The sequence below is a fragment of the Pinus tabuliformis genome, chromosome Q, assembly GCF_031772625.1.
Source record: "Pinus tabuliformis cultivar Carrire ecotype Pingquan chromosome Q, CPIR1, whole genome shotgun sequence".
Lineage (NCBI taxonomy): Eukaryota > Viridiplantae > Streptophyta > Pinopsida > Pinales > Pinaceae > Pinus > Pinus tabuliformis.
In genome coordinates this window covers 353,553,651-353,560,068 of record NC_142296.1, presented here as the reverse complement: position 1 = coordinate 353,560,068, position 6,418 = coordinate 353,553,651, and positions in this window count along the sequence as shown.

Sequence of the window (6,418 nt, the reverse complement as noted above, 5' to 3'; positions counted from 1 at the left end):
TCTGAGATTAAATCCTGCGGTCCCGCTAGCAGTGTCGTGCTAAGGAGGGGCTATAGTTACTATGGCTCCTGGTAATCTCCACACTTCTCTCCATATTTTCCCTTTGATTATGGGCTCCTTTCTACCGAATCAATGGTTACTATGGCTCTTGGGAATCTCCACACTCCTCTCCATTTTTTCCCTTTGGTTATGGGCTCCTCTCTACTCGAATCAATTGAGCGAGTAGCAAGAATAGGAAATCCAATGGGGTATGGGAAACTTGTGTGTAGTGCACAAATTATTGAACAACTATAGGAAAATACATTTAGACGATTGAAAAAGAGTTGGAAACAAAACAACTTTTGTTCATGCAAAATATATAAAGGGCTTAGAGCATGCAAAATATATCAAGGGTGTGCAAAATATATCAAGGGTGTTAGAGTTATAATTGGTTCTCATTTAGAAGAATTAGATTTTTTCTGATTGCATTTTTTATATCCATTACTATTATGGCAAAGGTTAATGCATATTTAATATTAAGATAATATGCACAAATTATTGAACAATTATAGGAAAATACATTTAGGTAACTTGAAAAAGAGTTTGAAACAAAATAATTTTTGATTGTACAAAATATATAAAGGGTGTTAAAGTTACAATTGGTTCTCATTTAGAAGAATTATATTTTTTCCTGTTGCATTTTTTATATCCATTACTATTATGGCAAAGGTTAATGTATATTTAATATTAAGATTTATATGTAAGGATTTTATATATTGTTAGGATTATTTATTATGTTTAAGGTGACATAAGATCTATAAGCACCAATAAAATAAATATATGCAATATCACATAGTAGTGTGAGAGATCATGTTGGGATGAAGATACTTTTGACAAAGGGTGTTGTGCTTATTTTTTGGGATCATCTTCATTAATAGTTCCTCTAGGGGATCTTATTAATATCTTCACCTATGGAATGGTATGTTTATATTTTTAGCACAAGACAAACTAGATAAAGTGATGAGTGACATTGATTTTCATCATCTATAATTCATTAATATATCACAAAAAAGGCCCTTTGCATGTTCACCCACTTCTCTAATGATTTTTCATAGAAAAACATAAAATATTGATGATTGGTTGTCATAATATATCTAAAGGATCTAATATGCAAGCCATTTTAAAATACCTAACTATATGGAAGAGCCCATTTACCTTCAGGCCTAAGATATTTATTGAAGAAAATGTTGATATGGAGGGCCATGACAATGGACTACTTCCATTTGGTACAAGATATAATATCTATACTAGTGCAAAATTGGGTGTTAATTTAATTTAGTCTATGTTGGGATACATGCTTCACCATATCATAGGAGAAACTCCTAAGAAAATTAGGGTATAAGGTAGAGATCTCACACAAAGTCCAAGGTTTGTTAATTTCATGGTCTCTCGTTTGGATGCCATTTCCATTCCTCAATTTCATACTTATATTAATAAATGACAAACACTAAACTAATGTGATAATGTATTTGAAATTTCCTTGCAAAAAAAAAAACTTATTTTTTGCCCCTTTTTCGTAGTGAAAGTAGATTTCTTTCTCCCGACTTAACCAAAAAAAAAAAGTATAATTTCAATGCAAATATGATAATAACTGACCTCAATTTAATTTTTTTCTTTATATGGTATCACTTGTGTAATTTGAATTGATATATTAAATTTATTGAAGTGCCTTTACAAATCCTAATAGGTAAAACTAGTGGACTACAATTCCAATATAAACAAATATCATTCCACTTTGGAGCTTTTTATATTTAGAAGTCATTAATAAATGTTAGTGCTTGATATGTTTCTCTAAAAAAGGAACCTATTGGACTAAATGGAAAAACAAAATGCATTGAGGTATAAATACAAGGTATGTGTATGATATCTACATACCCATAACTCACATGGATATGCTAGTATTCTATGGTCTATTATGCTAGATGATTGATTAATGATTAAGCTTATGATTAGCATTAATATTGATTAAGCTTAACTATGATTTTAAGTAACACCTTATGAATAATTTAATATTAAATTAATTTTGACCATGTCATGACTCTCTAACTTTGATTAAGTAACCAAAATTGTTTAATTATTTATCATGTATTAATTCTTATTATTTTGTTGTGGTGGGGGGGGGGGGGGGGGGGGGAATGTCAGTTATGGGACATAAAGAATGGGTAGGTGAACCATTAATGGGGAATAAATATTTTGGGGAAGGAGAGGAATAAGTCTTAGAAGGAGAGGATGGCGAGAAGGAACTCTGGTCATTTTGTCATATTTGGGTTTGTTGAAGTTTTGGGGAGAGAGGAGAGGAATAAAGTTGAAAGAGTTTGGATACTAAGGGTTCTCTAAGGAGGCTAAGAGAGGTGATAGGAACTTGATGATTTGAGCACACGGTTTGAAAACATTATGGGTGTAAATTAGGGCTTGGGCATAGAGGGTTAGGGAATTTGTGGAGGTTCCACAGGGCTAGGATGTTAGGATGGTTTTTCCCAGTTGGTTGGGTCACAAATTCAGTCAGGTGGGCTTCAAGCTCATGGGAAGGAAAGAAGTATCATAGACCTCACTAATTTCAATCTTGTTTCTTTGCATACGTTTTTCATTGAACCAAACATATCATGCAATAAGTGTTATCTTAAACTATGTTATAGCAAGTGGTATCTGAAAAATTACAAGTATTTAACTTGAATTACAAGTACTACAATTGAATTGATCAAGTTTTTCACATGTTATAACTACATTTCATTGTCTCTAAAGGTCTAAGGTCATGTTCTACAAGACCAAACTTGTGACATTTTTGGTGCTATGGTTTTGATTATTGTTTTTCCAATGTAATGAAGGCCTCTTCAAATAATACAACCATCTTATTCACTGTATGTTGATATAGTTTGAGCCCAAGAAAAGGATTCACATGGACTACTTAATTCAATGTGACTACATTCAGGAAGAATGGAATGGAATTTACAATGATGGGTGTAAAGAAGGGAGCTATTTTTTTTATTACACAAAGTATAGATGATAGAGGTGAATTTTTTTTTACAATTATCACTTTTCTAAACATTGACCTTAGAATTGCTGGAATAATTCTATGAAAACATTTTCTTTAACATCCAATGGTGGAAGTCCAAGCTGTAGTTGTTACATTTTCATGCATGGTTGTGAAGGATGGAATAAAGTCATGGTTCAAGGGGCTTGGTCGAAATTTTAGTGGAACATATAGTAAAGAATCATCCTGATATCGAAATTAGTAGATAACTAGAATGTGGTTACTAGCCAGATGGATTCCCTTCAATCTACGAGGCCTACATCTTGTAACTGTGATTCAAAGAATTTCTAAAATATTCCATATTGAGTAGCATATATCAAAGAAATATATGGCTGATAATTTCCATCTTCCTATGGCCCCTAGTTAAATTGAAAACCTTAACTTGGAATGACATTCAGAAATGAAATCATAGGGACATCTCTTGCTATTCTTTGTGCCTTCATGAAGCTGAAATGTGGACCACTTCTGGAAGATTTCTCCCTATTGCAATCATGTGTTGAGAAATCTACAAGGATGCATGAAGAGATAAAGTCGTGATATATCTAGTATCCCTTGCATTGTCAACAATTGGAGGGCTCATCCTTTTAACAATCCTAACGCGAGCCTCATTTGAAATAACCTTCTACATGTCGTCTAGTGGAAATTTGGAAAGAGAGGAATTATCGCATATTCAAGAATCTCTCCCTGCTTCACAACTTTCATTGGATCACAGTTCAATACAATGTAAAGGAATCAATTATCATGCAAACCTCAATACACAAAGACTAGCACATCTTATGTGAGGAGGTCTTGCTATGTCATAGTTAGTTATCTATTCTAGGAATTAATATTTCCCCCTTCTCTTCTCTTCTACAATTTCCATTCCCTCCTCTTAGATCCCTCCTCCCCTTAATTTTCTAAAGCTCATTTTTTTAGGCGCTTGAAAAGGTAACCCAGGCAAGGTGGGATATGGGTGTATCTTCATGGATAATTTGGGATCCCATATCTACATTTATATATGTTTTGTGGGATATAATAGTAATAATGTAGTAAAATTTAAATCTTGTAAGATGTACTATTGATTTCCTAGACTCAAGGCTAGACCAAACTTATGGGGTGGGAGATTCTCAACTTGTTATAAACATAATCAAATGAATCCTAGAATGCACCTAAACTAGAATAATTTCTTGTATTTTGATACATGAAATCATACTCATATGAGTATCATTTCTCCTTCCTTCCATTTTGATGATCATCGCAACCCACATAAGAAGAAATGGAAATAAAATTACAAATAAATTAGATAATCATTTAAGTGTATCATCATATTTTCAAATCTTATCCTCATGGAATCCATTTGAAGACTCTCCCCTGAAATAATAATGTTGGACTATATCTAAAAAATAAAAATTTCCCTTACCAATCTCATTTTATCTTATTCCTTCATAACTTTGGTTTATAATTCTTAGTCTGTCATTCGCCTACGTAGCCCAATTTTTAGGTTTCTGTTTTTATATCAACAAGAGGAAACATTCCTCTTATCTTTTAAAAAGGTTGACATTCCAGGTTAGATATACCTTTCCCAATGACATATAAGCCTATATCAGTAGGTCATCTTCATGTTTTCACGAAACATAAAATGTTTGCTCCATAAAGAGAAAACTTAGCAAACATGTTTTATGCCACGTAAATACATGACAACTCTAAAAATGGGTTGATAATTTCCTCAATTCCAAATAATTAGTATCATTATGGTCTCTATCCCTAATAATAGCTTTGCATTTCTAATTACCACCCATTTTACTTTATTTATGACCTCATTTTCTATTTGAACTTAATTTATGTCTTATGGATATAAGAAACATTTTTGAGAGATCATATTTTGTTTTAAGTATATTGGAAAATTATGTATTTTAATTAATGCAGCGACCAATACGCTTCAAAGGAGAGTGTTTCTTACCCGTATAAAGTGCTACATCCAAAGGATATTTTTCCCAATATGATATTTGTTACCCAAAGGCAATACATTGTATCCTATGCAAATTGAGTAAAAAGTATACTTCCCATTTTTTTTATTGTATGATGATATGTATTTGTTATGTTTTTAAACTTATAAATTGAACAAAATTTGAAATATGTATATTTTAAAAATATAACATAAGAACACATAAGAAAATACACAATTATAAATCAATGAAAATGAAGGGGCATTTTACCTCAACACAATAACTTAAACCGACTCAACTAGCATATGATCCAAAAGATGTATTGGATATTTAGGTATTTCAACTATTTCATGTTGTCTCTAGAGAAACTTCTATGAGGTGGAAGAGAATGAGGAAGGAGATTATCATGCTATGAAAAAAGAAAGAAAAGGAAGTTGTCTAGACTAATTGCATAAGTTTAGTTATGGATAAACTACAACTAGCTTGCCTAAGCCAAAGTGAGGACCGATTGGACTCAATGCAACAACTAGTTCATCAACTTGTTACTGAAAATGTCCAAATGAGAGAATAGGTAGAGTAGTCATAATAATAGAATAAGAAACAAAATACATATGAGTTATCCTTTATACTTGAGTAGGAAATTGTCACGTTTAAAGAGGTAAAGAATAAACTATGAGAACCAATGGATAGGCTAGATACTCTTAATGTTCTCCTCAATTACTAGCTAACGAATTTGACAACTACCTACAATGGATTTCAGATTCAAAAGGTACTTAATAAGGACTTATTGGAGAAGAAGAATTGCACATTTGATCCTTGGGAAGTATCATCCCTTGTACTTGGTTTCAATTTGGTTGCCTTCTACATTGGGTACTTATTGGTTTGGTCAATGACTATTCTATGTCTTGTTTTGATAAGCTAAGTGTGAAATGCCTTCCAGGTTTATAATAAACAATCCTTAAATGTGGATATATGTAATTTTCTACTCATCACCTCAAATTTTCTCATCAATTTCCCCCTTTAAATAAGTTAAATTATTGCATTCTTGCATTTAGTATAGCTACTAGCCCCATAGGTGCACCCATCATTGTAATGATCACATACATATCATAGTACTTACACACAACTAAGCATGGGAGTTGAGCAAAAATTTGAATGGTCCTCTCATACCAAATTTTGTGAGGTCCAGTTGGGACCTCATACCATAGAGAGTCACAAACTATTGTTGGGAAATTTTTTGCTATCAATAGGTATGTGAATTATGGAATTGAGGTCCATAATAAGGTTGAGACCAAAAAATGTTGTCATTCAAGGCCTCAAGGTGGATCCTAAAGCTTTTCTCTAGAAATTTTCAAGGAGGGAGAAGTAGTTAAAATGACACATCAAGTTGATTCCTCCAAATATTCTACTCTAAAATATCGCT